Source organism: Bos grunniens, chromosome 18 (assembly GCF_055505025.1).
Source record: "Bos grunniens cultivar Pamir isolate PY7600 chromosome 18, Bosgru_T2T1.0, whole genome shotgun sequence".
Lineage (NCBI taxonomy): Eukaryota > Metazoa > Chordata > Mammalia > Artiodactyla > Bovidae > Bos > Bos grunniens.
In genome coordinates, this window is record NC_141182.1 from 15,400,602 (window position 1) to 15,418,278 (window position 17,677).

General features: G+C 43.5%; 1 long non-coding RNA gene across 2 annotated transcripts in view; it reads right to left on the bottom strand.

The window, feature by feature from the left end:
- Nucleotides 1-362: 362 nt before the first annotated feature.
- LOC147353145 (uncharacterized) overlaps nt 363-17,677 on the bottom strand; it is a 30,879-nt gene continuing 13,564 nt past the window's right edge. Inside the window, exon 3 of one of the 2 annotated variants that reach the window (XR_015145430.1) lies at nt 363-465. This is a non-coding gene — a long non-coding RNA (uncharacterized LOC147353145). Of the gene's footprint in view, nt 466-16,879; nt 17,652-17,677 lie in introns of those variants that run through there. The other variant, XR_015145429.1, reaches the window with a different exon arrangement.

The window sequence follows — 17,677 nt, forward strand, 5'->3', positions numbered from 1 at the left end:
TTTGATTCTGGACTGTATCTATAAGATAAATTAGAGACAATATCAAAAGTCTGATTTTATCATCTTCCTGATGATAGAGGTAATGACCTCCTACTTCCATTTGGCTCCCCAAATGCCTTTCAGCTAGAAACAGCAAGTAAACAACTTGCAGAAGGTGACATCTGGCACTAGATGGCAGCCACACCCACCAGCACTGCTGCTCACAGAAGCCTGCAGGTTCGAGTCACACAGTCCAGCAAAAGCCAGTTCACCGGCCAGCTCTCCACTCTTAAATCAAGGTTATTCCACATTCTTCCAACATAGAAGCAGCTTGAGGTTTTTCAGAACCTTGGACCAGGGCCTGGGAAGGTTCCTATTTGTATCTCCTTCTATCGGCCGTCCCTCAATACATCTATTGCTGGACGCTTGTCTTGCTGTATCTCACTGTTTGCTGAACCCACGGTAGTCAAGGCGAGAGCGGAGAAGCTGGAAGAAAACTCAAGGAGCTGTAGGAACGGCAAACGTGTTTATTTTCTCCTGACTAGCACAGCAGCTGTAGCAGCAGACATGCCGTGTTCTCTCACAGTTGACCCAGCAGACGCAGCCATAATGCAGTCACAAGGGCTTTTCAGGTGGAGCTTATATAGGCAAACAGAACAAAAGCGGCCTGTGGCCAAGTGAGTACATTGTGACGCGCATATGCAGTGCTATAAGTGATCTCAACTGTTACATAACCATGTATTTACAAAACGTGGGGCGAGAGGCTGTGGGGTGAGAAAGCCTGACCACCACCGCTATCTTGGCTAATTTGCTGTTTGCTTACAACACTCAAGGGCTTCCCTGGTGGCTCAGCTGGTAAAGAATCCACCTGCAGTGCAGGAGACCTGGGTTTGATCCTTGGGTTGGGAAGATCCCCTGGAGCAGGGAAAGGCTACCCACTCCAGTATTCTGGCCTGGAGAATTCCATGGACTGTATAGTCCATGTCGATGTTCACTCTTGCCATCTCCTGTTTGACCACTTCCAATTTGCCTTGATTCATGGACCTGACATTCCAGGTTCCTATGCAATATTGCTCTTTACAGCATTGGACCCTGCTTCTATCACCAGTCACATCCACAACTGGGTGTGTTTTTGCTTTGGCTCCATCCCTTCATTCTTTCTGGAGTTATTTCTCCACTGATCTCCAGTAGCATATTGGGCACCTACCGACCCAGGGAGTTCATCTTTCAGTATCCTATCATTTTGCCTTATCATACTGTTCATGGGGTTCTCAAAGCAAGAATACTGAAGTGGTTTGCCATTCCCTTCTCCAGTGGACCACATTCTGTCAGACCTCTCCACCAAGACCTGTCCATCTTGGGTGGCCCCACACGGCATGGCTTAGTTTCATTGAGTTAGACAAGGCTGTGATCCACGTGATCAGATTGGCCAGTTGTCTGTGATTGTGGTTTCAGTCTGTCTGCCCTCTGATGCCCTCTCTCAGTGCCTACCATCTTACTTGGGTTTGCCTTACCTTGGATGTGGGGTATCTGAGAAGATGGCAAGAGTGAACGTCAACATTCTAGGAATCAGTGAACTAAGATGGACTGGAATGGGGGAATTTAACTCAGATGAACATTATATCTACTACTGTGGACAGGAATCCCTTAGAAGAAATGGAATATCCATCATAGTCAATGAAAGAGTCCAAAATGCAGTACTTGGATGCAATCCCAAAAATGGCAAAATGATCTCTGCTCATTTCCAAGGCAAACCACTCAATAGCATGGTAATCCAAGTCTATGCCCTGACCAATAATGCTGAAGAAGCTGAAGTTGAAGAGTTCTATGAAGACCTACAAGACCTTTTAGAACTAACACCCAAAAAAGATGCCCTTTTCATTATAGGGGACTGGAATGCAAAAGTAGAAAGTCAAGAAACACCTGGAGTAACAGGCAAATTTGGCCTTGGAGTACAGAATGAAGCAGGGCAAAGGCTAATAGAGTTTTGCCAAGAGAATACACTGGTCATAGAAAACACCCTCTTCCAACAACACAAGAGAAGAGTCTACATGTGGACATCACCAGATGGTCAACACTGAAATCAGATTGATTATATTCTTTGCAGCTAAAGATGGAGAAGCTCTATACAGTCACAAAAAACAAGACCAGGAGCTGACTGTGGCTCAGATTATGAACTCCTTAATGCCAAATTCAGACTTAAATTGAAGAAAGTGGGGAAAACCACTAGACCATTCAGATATGACCTAAATCAAATCCCTTATGATTATACAGTGGAAGTGAGAAATAGATTTTAGGGGCTAGATCTGATAGACAGAGTGCCTGGTGAACTATGGACTGAGGTTCATGAAATTGTACAGGAGAGAGGGATCAAGATCATCACCAAGAAAAAGAAATGCAAAAAAGCAAAATGGCTGTCTGAGGAGGCCTTACAAATAGCTGTGAAAAGAAGAGAAGTGAAAAGCAAAGGAGAAAAGGAAAGATATAAGCATCTGAATGCAGAGTTCCAAAGAATAGCAAGGAGAGATAAGAAAGCCTTCCTCAGTGATCAATGCAAGGAAATAGAGGAAAACAATAGAATGGGAAAGACTAGAGATCTCTTCAAGAAAATTAGAGATACGAAGGGAACATTTCATGCAAAGATGGGTTCAATAAAGGACAGAAATGAACCTAACAGAAGCAGAAGATATTAAGAAGAGGTGGCAAGAATACACAGAAGAGTTGTACAAAAAAAATCTTCATGACCCAGATAATCACGGTGGTGTGCTCACTCACCTAGAGCCAGATATCCTGGAATGTGAAGTCAAGTGGGCCTTAGGAAGCATCACTATGAACAAAGCTAGTGGAGGTGATGGAATTCCAGTTGAGCTATTCCAAATCCTGAAAGATGATGCTGTGAAAGTGCTACACTCAATATGTCAGCAAATTTGGAAAACTCAGCAGTGGCCACAGGACTGGAATAGGTCAGTTTTCATTCCAGTCCCAAGAAAGGCAATGCCAAAGAATACTCAAACTACCACACAATTGCACTCATCTCACATGCTAGTAAAATAATGCTCAAAAGTCTCCAAGCCAGGCTTCAGCAATACGTGAACCACGAACTTCCAGATGTTCAAGTGGTTTTTAAAAAGGCAGAGGAACCAGAGATCAAATTGCCAACATCCACTGGATCATCGAAAAAGCAAGAGAGTTCCAGAAAAACACCTATTTCTGCTTTATTGACTATGCCAAAGCCTTTGTGTGGATCACAATAAACTGTGGAAAATTCTGAAAGAGATGGGAATACCAGACCACCTGACCTGCCTTTTGAGAAACCTGTATGCAGGTCAGGAAGCAACAGTTAGAACTGGACATGGAACAACAGACTGGTTCCAAATAGGAAAAGGAGTATGTCAAGGCTGTATATTGTCACCTGCTTATTTAACTTCTGTGCAGAGTACATCATGAAAAATGCTGGGCTGGAGGAAGCACAAGCTGGAATCAAGATTGCCGGGATAAATATCAATAACCTCAGATATACAGATGACACCAACATTATAGCAGAAAGTGAAGAATTAAAGAGCCACTTGATGAAAGAGAAAGAGGAGAGTGAAAAAGTTGGCTTAAAACTCAACATTCAGAAAACGAAGATCGTGGCATCTGGTCCCATCACTTCATGGCAAATAGATGGGGAAACAGTGCAAACAGTGGCTGACTTTATTTTTTTGGGCTCCAAAATCACTGCAGATGGTGATTGCAGCCATGAAATTAAAAGATGGTTCCTTGTGGGTCAGCTGGTAAAGAATCTGCCTTCAATGTGGGAGACCTGGTTTCGATCCCTGAGTTGGGAAGATCCCCTGGAGAAGGGAAAAGCTACCCACTCCAGTATTCTGGCCTGGAGAATTCCATGGACTAGTCCACGGGTCGCAAAGAGTCGGACACAACTGAGCGACTTTCACTTTTTTACTCCTTGGAAGGAAAGTTATGACCAACCTAGACAGCATATTAAAAAGCAGAGACATTACTTTGTCCACACAGGTCCGTCTAGTCAAGGCTATGCTTTTTCCAGTAGTAATGTATGGATGTGAGAGTTGGCCTATAAAGAAAGCTGAGCATCGAAGAATTGATGCTTTTGAACTGTGGTGTTGGCGAAGACTCTTGAGAGTCCCTTGGACTGCAAGGAGATCCAACCAGTCCATCCTAAAGGAGATCAGTCCTGCGTGTTCATTGGAAGGACTGATGTTGAAGCTGAAACTCCAATTTTTGGCCATCTGATATGAAGATCTGACTCATTGGAAAAGACCCTGATGCTGGGAAAGATTGAGGGCAGGAGGAGAAGGGGACGACAGAGGATGAGATGGTTGGATGGCATCACCGACTGACTCAAAGGACATGGGTTTGGGTGGACCCTGGGAGTTGGTGATGGACAGGGAGGCCTGGCGTGCTGCGATTCATGGGGTCGCAAAGAGTCAGACACGATGATCGACTTTCACATCTATAACACTCAAACACTGATGCAGACCCAAGGGTCTGGGTCTATGGGAAAGAGACTCTAGAATGTAGAACCTGAGGAGGAATCCCTCCTGGTGCAGGAAATATTGGTGTGTTTGGGTTATGCTCTTCCTGGCTCAGTGACCTCCTCAGTTGCTTTAGCAGGCCTCCCCTACTACCTTTGGATATAGCAGACAAGTGACATTAGTTAAAATCATTGTATTAAAAGAGACACTTTAGGGAATTCCTTGACAGTTCAGTAGTTAGGACTCTGCACTTTCACTGCTGAGGGCCTGGGGTTCAATACCTGGTCAGGGAACTAAGATCTCCACAAGGTACATGGTATAGCCAAAAAAAAAAAAAGAGAGAGAGAGAGACACTTTAAATTGCCAACTAACTGAAGCCCTATGAAAATGAGCTTAAGCCAAATAAAGAGAATTGTTTAGTCAATAGACTTAAGAGCCATACATATGTGAATTTACTCACAGCTGTATCTACATGATGAGTTTCAGGCGTGTCTGGATTCAGGTGCTAAGGAAAAGAATTATTAGTAATCTGTTTGTCTCAATCCATCTTTTCTCTTCTCTCTTGAGCACAAACTCCCAAGTGCTCAAGGAAAGAAATGTATTTCTCCATAGTTCTGCCAAGATCCCTAGACTAATCACATGGGACAGGGCCTGAGAGATGACATAGCCAATTTGTTTAGGTCAAGCACCCATTGCTAGAAAGAGGCATAGGTCAGGATGAAAATGAAAGAGGCTTGGATTTCCAAGAAAAAAGTTGAAGTACTCTCACCTGAGCAAGGTACATAGGACAAGCCAAGTCAGCAGAAGCGCATGATGACCAGGCAGCTATGACGTTCCCCTTCACTCCCTCATTTATCTATTGACTCATCCAGTACACCTGCTAGCTTTCCCTCTCCTTTCTTGCCAAGCTGAAAGTCCTGAGTATTCAAGGACTCCTACCACACAGTCTTCTAACATCCTGTTCTTTTCCTTCAAAGCACTGATCAGTTCAAGATTGTGTAGTGACATGTATGATTATTAATCTAGTATGTATCTTTCCTTTAGATTTTGGTACCCCTAGATCCTTGCACAGTGACTGACACATAGTAGGTACTCAGTAAACATGTGCTCATTCATTGATTTTATATTTCCTATTGCTGCTGCTGCTAAGTCGCTTCAGTCGTGTCTGACTCTGTGCAACCCCATAGACGGCAGCCCACCAGGCTCCCCCATCCCTGGGATTCTCCAGGCAAGAACACTGGAGTGGGTTGCCATTTCCTTCTCCAATGCATGAAAATGAAAAGTGAAAATGAAGTCGCTCAGTCGTGTCCGACTCTTCTCGACCCCATGGACTGCAGCCTACCAGGCTCCTCCATCCATGGGATTTTCCAGGCAAGAGTACTGGAGTGGGGTGCCATTGCCTTTCCTATTAGGGGATAGCAAGTCCAACCAGACATGGCCCCCACCTGGCTTTTATCCTAATGATGGAGTCAGACAAGTAAAGCAGTATTCACAGGTCAACTGCGATGATTTCTGCAAGAGTGGTGGACTCAAGGGAGCCTGGGAGAGAAACGTCTCAATCAGAGTAGTCCAGGAAATTTCCCTGAAGAGTCATTGTGTTGCGTTAACTTTGGAAAAAAAAGAAGACATATGCAGCAAGATGAAGATGCCCTCAGAAGCACATTGGAAGACAAGAAAGTGTGACACAGTCTGATGTAGTCTCAGTCTCAGAGCACTGACCCTTCAGGACAGGGGGTAACCGGATCAGAATTATCTCTTTTAGCTAAACCAACCCCTTTTTTAAAAGAAAGAAAATAAAAGAGGATGGCATCAAAAGCAGAATTTTTTGGACAAAAAACTAGCTTAAAAGACTATGGAGAAGCCCTCTGATTATAATAGCACCTGGCAGGGCAACTGCCAGTAGTAGGCCCTCGATAAATACGTGACTACCGGAATGAAAGTCCTTGGAATTGATATATTTCACTTGAAACAGAAAACAAAACCAACCTAGGATATGGCCTGTTAAGAATCCAAGCAAACTGCTGAATGAAACAAATGAAATAAAAGGCAAAAATAAATACTGTAAAACAAGATTTATATAACCCTATCTGTGGAATAAAAATGTGCCCAGTTTCACATGCTATTCGTTTGCTGCCAGGATTGGAGATTGTTGCTGAGAAAGGGGTGGGAGGAGGCTGTGGGGGGGAAATCACATGCCAAGCCAAGAAACAGGGACAGAGAATTCAACGTTTAGGGGTTTGAAGAGAAGGCTTGGAACACAAGCCTCTTTTGTTCCTCAGGCTTCTCTTAATTGCCATGTTTGAGATCTGGGATTTATGATGGAAGAGCTATTCAAAATGACACTTTTCACTCATTATAAAGAAAGTTCAGTCACAGTCCCCAGACTCCCCATAAGTTGTGTTAGCCTAAAACCAGTGGGTGTCCAGCCAAAAGACACAACAAAGCCAAAGACTGGGAGAAGGAAGGATTTATTATTGCTTGCAGCAAGTAGGGAGAACTCTAGGGCTCTTTCCCAAAGCAGTGTCTCCCTTAACAGCAAAATTGGAGAAGTTTTAAGCTAAGCATACATGCATATTCATGAAGGGGCTTGGGAAATAAGCAGAGTCCAAGTTTCTGTTGAATGAAGTCACAAGGGTTAGAAAAGGTCAACATCATCATCCCTCAAGTTCCAGTTTGCCTGGTGATTGAGCACTTCAGGCTAATCTTTACTATTGAAACAGAATTGGGATTCTTTGCAACTAATATCTTTGCTAGTGCCAAGATTCTCTTGCCAGACAACAGTTGTTTGTTTCTGCATTCTTTTGTTCCTTTAAGATCATTAATTAGAGATCTGTTCAAGGACAAGCATTGTGGCCAGGATTCGATCACAAAATGTGTGTGTGTGTGTGTTCAATCACGTCCTACTCTTTGCAAGCCTGTGGACTGTAGCCCACCAGGATCCTCTGTCCATGGGGTTTTCCAGGCAAGAATACTGCAGTGGGTAGAATGGATTGCTGTTGCCTACTCCAGGGCATCTTTCTGACCTAGGGATCGAACCCGTGTCTCTTACATCTCCGGCATTGGTGGTCGGATTCTTTACCACTGCGCCACATGGGACGCACATAACAAAATGACTTAGGCCAAAAATGGTTTCCCTTGTGTCAAAAAAGCCATGCCTGGTTCTCTTTCTCCAGGGAACCCCCCATCAGCTTATAGTTGCAACCTGAATCATTTGTGGAATGGCTGTGTTAAGAGGAGAGGAGAATTATAAATAAAATCAGTTTGTTTTGTCACAAATTGAAGCAGTTGCTGCTCCCCAGGCTGGCAGCAAAATCATGAATCAGAGTCTACTTGTTGTGAATCTCACAATGAATCGTTCCCCCTGGCATTCAGCAGTGAGGCCCTTACCTCCAGATCTCTGTGAACCAGCCCCAAGTATCCAAATGCACTGAACCTGGAAGCTCCTCATTCTAAACTAAGCTTTTGAAAGGGACCTCTTCCAATTACTGCATCACAGCCTTAGGCCAAGGAACCCTACCCTCTTTGTTCAGTACTTGCTATACAGAGAATTTTTCTTACTCTCCCTCCAGATAATTAAATCTCTCTCAGTAAGAGCAAAGGCTTCTCTGGATCTTGTCCCAAGCCAGTCACTCTTCTAAGTGTTGCTGTTGTTTTGTTGTAAGTTAGTTGCTCAGTTGTGCCCAACTCTTTGCAGGGATCAAACCCAGGTATCCTGCATTGAAGGTAGATTCTTTACCATCTGAGCTATCAGGGAAGCCTCTAAGTGCTGTATGCATAGTTAATTAATTTGATGTCACAACAATCTTGTGGGGGATATGCTATCATCCCCTACTTTTCAGATAAGAAAGCTGAGGCCAGAGGTTTGTTAACTCGCCCAAGGTCATACAGCCCTTAAATGGCAAAGCCAATATTAGAACCAAAGTCATCTGGCTCCATAGCCCACATTCTCAACCACTATGATGCCTCATAAGAAGGGGTGCAAAATAAGCAGAGCTGAGCTAGCCTTGTCATAACCCACTCTGTTAACCACACCTGATTCCCTCCTCCTTCCCTCTTCATTCAAGGGGTTCTGCAGAAGATGCTGACCTTGACCAGGCACCAGCCGATCACCCACCTTCCTGCCTCAGTGACTGGCTCAGGGCTGGTCCTGTGACCGGATCAGTCAGTGAGTCTTGACCAGACTTTCCTGAGGCCTGGAAGGGAGGTCTTTAAGGGGGAGTCGACAAACAGAGAAAACAGAACAAAGAGAGGGACCCAAAGCACAGGACTCCAGGGGCACTGCCAAAAGTACACAGTGTTGGACTCATGCCACACAATATAATGAGGCCCTCCGGAGTTGGCAAAGCATATTGCCAAGACCTGATTTGAGCCCTGAATCTAGTGACTCCTGAAGTGCCAAGTACCTCTACAATTTCTAGTTCCATGAGTCAATATATCCCTTTTTAAAAAAGCCAATGTAACGGACTTTCCTGGTGGAAAGTGAAAGTCGCTCAGTCTTGTCCAACTCTTTGCGACACCATGCACTACACAGTCCATGGAATCCTCCAGGCCAGAAGACTGGAGTGGGTAGCCTTTCCCTTCTCCAGGGAACAAACCCAGGTCTCCCTCATTGTGGGCAGATTCTTTACCAGCTGAGCCACAAGGGAAGCCCATGAATACTGGAGTGGGTAGCCTATCCCTTCTCCAGAGGATCTTCCCAACCCAGGAATCGAACTAGGGTCTCCTGCGTTGCAGGCAGACTCTTTACCAACTGAGTTATCAGGGAAGCCCTTCCTGGTGGTCCAGTGGTTAAGAATCTGCTTTCCAATGCAAAGGACATGGGTTTGATCCCTGGTCTGGGAACATAGCACAAGTCACTGGGCTACTAAGCCCATGTGCCACTACTACTGAGACTGCACTTTATTTTTTTTTTAATTTTTTTAAAAATTTTATTTTCTTTTTAAACTTTACAATATTGTATTGGTTTTGCCAAATATCGAAATGAATCCACCACAGGTACACGAGACTGCACTTTAGAGCCTGAGAGCCACAGCTCCTGAAGTCTGTGCACCCTAGAGCTGACGCTTTCCACCAATGAGAAGCCCCTGCACTTCAATGAAGAGCAGCCCCGCCCCACTCGCCACAACTAGAGAAAGCCTGCTTGTGGCAACAAAGACCCAGGGAAACAAAAAATAATAAATAAATAACAGACACACAAATTTTTTTTAATTAAAAAAATAAAAGTCAATGTGGGACTTCCCTGGTGATCCAGTGGTTAAGAGTCTGCCTGCCAATGCTTGGGACATGGGTTCAATTCCTGGCCGGGGAAGATTCCATATGCCACGGGGCATCTAAGCCCATCGGCCACAACTACTGAGCCTATGCACCATAGCAAGAGAAGCCACCACAATGAAAAACCTGAGCACTGCAACTAGAGTAGCCCCCCCCTACACCTAAAGAAAGCCTGCACACAGCAACACAGGTCCAGCATAGCCATAAATAAATATACATTTTTTAAATAAATAAAAAGTCAATGTGAGGATGATTTTCTGCAACTTGAGTCAGAATGCACCCTAATTAAAACAATCTCAATAAACCTTGTGATGGCTAGGTCAAAACGTCCATTAGTTACCAATGCTATGATGAAACAGTAGTCTTGCTGATCAGAGATGAATCATGCCTCAAGGTGCCCACCCCGCTAGACAACAGAGAAAAGGCTAAATTCCTAACATTCCCAACCGTTCTCAAGTTTTACATTTTTGTACAAATGGAGGACAAGAGCAGCTCAAATAATTCTCCAAAATAGTTGTTAATGGATTCACTTTTCTAACTACATTGAACTCTGGTTAATGTTAAAATGACTTCAGCAAGGCAGAGAGTCATGGATCAGAAGTCTGTTGAAGAAGGGGCAAAGTCAACCAAGCATCAAGAAGAAAAAGCCAGGAGACTTGTGTTGGTGAGGAGTGTCCAAACAGGACTTAAACCTTATGTATGTGTGGATCTCTTGTAAAGGAATGCATTTGTAAATTATTTGTTCATAAATAAAAATTAACTTTAAAACAGATAGGGTTAGGGACTTCCCTGACAGTTCAGTAGTTAAGACTCCACACTTCCACTGCAACGGGCACAGGTTTGTTCTCTGGTTGGGGAAAGAAGATCCTGCATGCTGTGTGCTGTGTGGCCAAAAAATTTTTTTTCATTAAAAATTAAAAAAAAAACAATAAATAGGTTTAAAGGACAAGTCATGTAATTGCATGATCTCAGATGAGTCCATTCTGAAGGAGATCAGCCCTGGGATTTCTTTGGAAGGAATGATGCTAAAGCTGAAACTCCAGTACTTTGGCCACCTCATGTGAAGAGCTGACTCATTGGAAAAGACTCTGATGCTGGGAGGGATTGGGGGCAGGAGGAGAAGGGGACAACAGAGGATGAGATGGCTGGATGGCATCACTGACTCGATGGACGTGAGTCTGAGTGAACTCCGGGAGTTGGTGATGGACAGGGAGGCCTGGCGTGCTGCGATTCATGGGGTCACAAAGAGTCAGACACGACTGAGTGACTGAACTGAACTGAGTGTTTAGATTCGTTTTTTTTTTTTAATAATGGAACTCGTCAAATGAAATATTACATGGAACACTGTAGTGAGCATCTGTTGGGTTTCTGTTTCTTTGGTATAGAATTTTAAAAACGTGGTAGCTTGTCTTCTGGGAAACACCTTCTCCTCTTCACACCTAAATGTGAGTCAGGTACTTGGTACTTGGTCCTGGTCTGGCCATGGAAGCAAATATAATATTTTCTTCCTGAACTCTCCTGGCTTTTTCCCTCCCTAACAATACTGGAAATACAAAGCAGCAGTGTTGCAGGAAGGGGGATCCCTTCCAGGGCTCAAAAATGGGCTCTTGCCTAACACTGGAAATGAGGTGTCTGAGGAGACACATCTGCCGACAAAGCAACAGATTTTATTGGGAAGGCACGCCCGTGCTGAGAGCAGTAGGATGAGGGAACCCAGAAGAACTATTTTGCCATATGGTTCACAGTCTTGGGTTTTATGGTGGTGGGATTAGTTTCCAGGTCGTCTTTGGCCAATCATTCTGACTCGGTTCTTCCTGGTGGTGCACGTATTGCTCAGCCAAGATGAACACCGGCAAGGATTCTGGGAGGTGGTAGGACATGCAGCCTCTCCTTTTGACCTTCCCTGAATTTTTCCGGTAGGTGGTCGCTTATTATTTCCATGGCTTTTTAACTGAGATCACACACCTGGCCTCAGGACTTAAAGAAGCTCAGATGCTTGACGTCTCATTTCAGAAAGTGAGAGACAAACTGATAGGTAAGAGGTGGACTTATTTAGAGAGAAACGCATTCCACAGAGTGCGGGCCATCTCCCAAGGTGAGAGAGTGCCAAAATATGGCACGATTAGTTTTGCACGGGCTGGGTAGTCTTATAGGCTAACGAGTGGGGGTATTATACCAAGTTTTGGGGAAGGAGACAGAGAGATTTCCAGGAATTGGGCCACCACACACTTTTTGGTCTTTTATGGTTAGCCTTGGAACTGTCATGACACTGGTGGGTGTGTTGTTTAGCACAGGCTAATGTTTTACAGAGAGATTACAGTGAGGATCAACAAGGTCCCATGGAAGTCCAATCTTCCACCATCTTGGACCCAGTTGGTTCTAATCAGGTTTTGTCATGTCCTATGTCTATGTCATTCTTTTAAAAGTTATGACCTGTCCCTTTCCCTCCTGTTTCACCAGCACTACAAGATCTGTGGGATATTTACATTTATGCAGAAGAAAGCACAGGGAAGAAACAGGGCTTCTGATGGGCCAGCAAAAGGGTATTCATAGAAAGGCAGAATGGGCTGATTTGAGCAAAGCAGTTGAAGAAACAGGCCTTTTGCCAGCTCCAATATTGAATGAGTACAAAGGGTCTCGATTCAAAAGATACAAGATATCAAAAGTTAACATAAGAACTAGACAATTATAGCAGTTAAGCAATAAATCTCAGGAAACATTGAGAATAAAAGTTATCTCAGGAATGAAACTAAATAAAAAAGAAAAAAGAGTGAATACATATCATAGATATTGCCTTATGAGAAGTAGAAAGTGAAAAAAGTTTTAAATTAAAAGAAGAAAGGAAGAAAAAGGATTCAAGAGAAACTGACAAATAGTGAAGCCATGTAAATGAGATCCAACATATTATAACAGGGCTTCCCTGGTGGCTCAGTTGGTAAAGAATCCTCCTGCAATGTGGGAGACCTGGGTTCGATCCCTGAATTGGGAAGATCCCCTGGAGGAGGGCATGGCAACCCACTCCAGTATTCTTGCCTGGAGGATCCCCATGGACAGAGGAGCCTGGAGGGCTACAGTCAATGGGGTAGCAAAAAGTCAGACACCACCTTGTGACTAAGCACAACTCTGAAAGAAAATGAAACAAGGGAACAATATGACAAGTACTAAAAACTGTAATTCAAGAAAATTGTCTTGAAATAAGATTTGAAACTACATATTGAAGAGGCACACCTTTGACCCAAAATGACCAACACCAAGAAATATTCTAGACCTTAAAGGAAAAGAATTAAATTGCACCTCCCCCCTTTTTTTTGCACCAAGGCAAGAGGGCCAAGTGAACTTTGATGGAAAGAAAAGTAGATTTTTCATTAAACTTTCAACAATAGTGCTTTATGCCAAAAGAAAATGATAAGTCATATATATAAGATAATCAAGGAAAGAAACATAAATCAAAGGCTTTGTATCCGACTGAACTGAGTATCCAACCGGGTAAAGGGGCAAAAAAACGAACAACATGTTATCAACGTGCAAAAACTCAGGGAATCTTGCTTAGATTTTTGGTCTCTTTGAAGAAGTGGTGTTTGTGATTGAGATGAGTCATACAGATGGAGGCCAGCAAAGTTTCATCTCTTTTCCTGAGTGGTGGCTATAAGAGTATTCACTTTACAATAATCACTAATGAAGGACTGATGCTGAGGCTGAAACTCCAATACTCTGGCCACCTCATGAGAAGAGTCGACTCATTGGAAAAGACCCTGATGCTGGGAGGGATTAGGGGAGGGAGGTTAGTGGGACGACAGAGGATGAGATGGCTGGATGGCATCACCAACTCAATGCACATGAGTTTGGGTAAACTCCGGGAGTTGGTGATGGACAGGGAGGCCTGGCGTGCTGCAATTCATGGGGTCGCAAGGAGTCGGACATGACTGAGTGACTGAACTGAACTGAACTGATATGTATGTTTGGTATAGCTTTCCGTAAATGTGTTTTAGTTGCTCAGTTTTGTCCTACTCTTTGCAACATTACGGACTATAGCTCACCAGGTCCTTAGTTCATGGAATTCTCCAGGCAAGAATAATGGAGTGGATTGACATTCCCTTCTCCAGGGCATCTTCCCAGCCCAGGGGTCCAACTTGAGTCTCCTGCATTGCAGGCAGATTCTTTACTGTCTAAGATACCAGGAAAGCCCATACTTTTCACTTTTCAAATGTGTTTTATTTTATATTAAGTTTAAAAGCAAAGAAAATAAAATAATTACTGTTCAAGAGATTTGAATATGGGCTAAGGAGAAGGCAATGGCAACCCACTCCAGTGTTCTTGCCTGGAGAATCCCAGGGATGGGGGAGCCTGGTGGGCTGCCGTCTGTGGGGTCGCACAGAGTTGGACACAACTAAAGCGACTTAGCAGCAGCAGCAGCAGCAGCAAGGAACTATTGGTAAATTTTAGGTATGCTACAATAGTACTGTAGTTATGTAGTAGAATGTTCTTATTTTTTGGAGATGCATGCTAAAAAATTTACTGTAATGTTCTAGTAAAACAAAACTGATTATATGCAATTTGTTACTTTAATTTTTAATTGAGGTATAAAATATATTATATATTACATAAAGACCTTAAGTGTTACAGTTACATGACTTTTGACAAATGCCATTACTCTATCAAAATACAGAATATTTTCCCCAGGAAATTTTCTCCTGGCTCTTCACAATGAATCCCCTCTCCTGCCCCACTGAGGGAACCACTGTTCTGATGATCTCTTTCACCATAGATTAGTTTTACTTAATCTAGACCATCACATAATGGAATCATGCAATACGTACTCTTTAGACACACTTTTTTTTTACATTTTTAATATCCTGAAATTGGAATGTATCTTAGAAATTGGTAGTTTTAACAATTAAATGGCAGTGTTTTCTTCTTTTTTTTTAAATAAAATAATGGAGTGTCTTATAGTCAATGTCACCTTTAATTTGATGAAGTGTATTATATACAGAGAAGTACGTCAAGGCTGTACATTGTCACCCTGTTTATTTAACTTCTATGCAGAGTACATCATGAGAAACGCTGGGCTGGAAGAAGCACAAGCTGGAATCAAGATTGCCGGGAGAAATATCAATAACCTCAGATATGCAGATGACACCACCCTTATGGCAGAAAGTGAAGAGGAACTAAAAAGCCTCTTGATGAAAGTGAAAGTGGAGAGTGAAAAAGTTGGCTTAAAGCTCAACATTCAGAAAACGAAGATCATGGCATCCGGTCCCATCACTTCATGAAAAATACATGGGGAAACAGTGTCAGATTTTATTTTTGGGGGCTCCAAAATTACTGCAGATGATGACTGCAGCCATGAAATTAAAAGACACTTACTCCTTGGAAGGAAAGTTATGACCAACCTAGATAGCATATTCAAAAGCAGAGACATTTCTTTGCCAACAAAGGTCCGTCTAGTCAAGGCTATGGTTTTTCCAGTGGTCATGTATGGACGTGAGAGTTGGACTGTGAAGAAAGCTGAGCGCCAAAGAGTTGATGCTTTTGAACTGTGGTATTCAAGAAGACTCTTGAGAGTCCCTTGGACTGCAAGGAGATCCAACCAGTCCATTCTGAAAGAGATCAACCCTGGGTGTTCTTAGGAAGGAATGATGCTAAAGCTGAAACTCCGGTACTTTGGCCACCTCATGTGAAGAGTTGACTCACTGGAAAAGACTCTGATGCTGGGAGGGATTGGGGACAGGAGGAAAAGGGGACGACAGAGGATGAGATGGCTGGATGGCATCACCGACTCGATGGACGTGAGTTTGAGTGAACTCCAGGAGATGGTGATGGACAGGGAGGCCTGGTGTGCTGCGATTCATGGGGTCACAAAGAGTCGGACACGACTGAGCAACTGATCTGAACTGAACTGAACTGAAGCAAATATGGCAAAAATATTAACAGTTGTTGAAGCTTGTTGGTGGTATATATGGGTGTCCTTTTCTTTGAGTCTGAAAATTTTTATATAAAAAAGTTTACTGAATATATAAGCAAATGATACCACAATTGTGATATCTTGTTTTGACCTTTTTTCCCCCTTAGGTAAAGTGACCCTTAGCTAATGGAATGGGCTGGAGTCTTCCTTCTCCTCTGCAAGGCCCTGATTATAGCAGGGACCTGGACACTCAAGATAAAGTAACAGGTGATTATCAGGTCTTTGTAAGATTTGCCTTTTTCTCACATGTATTATTTCTCTTCCCTCTATTTTCCCAAACTTTTCAAAAGCCCAGAGTTTCTGTCCTCTGTGTCCTAAGGCAGTGAGAAAGTGAAGCTCTGTACTTGTTACCAGAGGGTCTAATCAAGCATTTAACCCGGCAAGTGGAATGCCTGAGCCTGTGGCAAGAGAAGAAAGTTGGGAGCCCAGAATCAGAGCCTTGAAGCTGGAAGGCCTAGGTGCTGGTCTTCTAAGTAAAAAAACACTTTCAGTTGCTCCTTGTGAGTGGTACCTCTGGCTTGAGAGCTGACACTTTTCTTTGCACTTACTGGGACAAAGCCTGTGACCATTAGACCCTGTCCTCATCATGTGGGACTTGCATCACTGCTGTATCATCCATCAGAAATGACCCTGAATATCAGAACTCCTTTATTGTCCTGGAATCTGGCTTTCCCAGTTCTGTCACCTTTAGGAAGAACCCACAGGCTCTTTGTCCATGGAGGAAGAGAAGGGGACTCCACACTGCATATATCACTTTAGCCACTGGCAGAATTACAGCTATGGTCACATATTATTAAAATATCTTTAGAGTTGAAACCATTTGGTGTCATTTCAGGGCTCTGAAGAGCCCCAGTACCGTAGTCCTTTATGTCTCAGTACAGAAAAGAATTCAGCAAGGGGAAACCTACAGAAATAGGTTTTCAAAGGGAAGTTCTGACTGTCATTAGATAAACTATGTGGCCGAGAAGAAATCTGCAGCTCTTCCACACCCAGTTGCCTTATCTGTACAATGGGTTAATAGCACCCATCTCTCAGGGTGGTTGAAAATTGAGTAAGAAAACAAAAGGGAAAGTGTTTAGCAGACTGTAAAATTACTTTCAACGTGAGCAGTTAACTTTTTCCTGAGAAGGGAGAGAAAAACACTTGTTGACTGAAAAATAAAAACACAATCTAGAAGTTAAGAATTATGTTTTATTTGGCAGACAAGACTGAGGACTTAAGCCTGGAAAACAGCCTCTCAGATAGCTCTGAGGGACTGCTCTGAAGAGGTCAGGGAGGAACCAGGATATATAGGAGTTTCCGCAATAAAAAGCAGGTAGTTGGAACTGTCCATGGGATTTTCCAGGCAAGAATACTGGAGTGGGTAGCCATTTCCTTCTCCAGGGGATCTTCCGAACACAGGGATTGAACCCAGGTACCCTGCACTGAAGGAGGATTTTTTACCGTCTGCGCCACCAGGGAAGCCCATTAAAAGATTCAGTTCAGTTCAGTCGCTCAGTCATGTCCAACTCTTTGTGACCCCATGAATTGCAGCACGCCAGGCCTCCCTGTCCATCACCAACTCCCAGAGTTTACCCAAACTCATGTCCATCAAGTTGATGATGCCATCCAGCCATCTCATCTTCTGTCGTCCCCTTTTCCTCCTGCCCCCAATCCCTCCCAGCATCAGAGTCTTTTCCAGTGAGTCAACTCTTCGCATGAGGTGGCCAAAGTACCAGAGTTTCAGCTTTAGCATCAGTCCTTCTGATGAACACCCAGGACTGATCTCCTTTAGGATGGACTGGTTGGATCTCCTTGCAGTCCAAGAGACTCTCAAGAGTCTTATCCAACACCACAGTCAAAAGCATCAATTCTTCGGTGCTCAGCTTTCTTCACAGTCCAACTCTCAAATCCATACATGACCACTGGAAAAACCATAGCCTTGACTAGAAGTTTACTGCTAACTAAAGAAAACAAGACACCTCAAGTT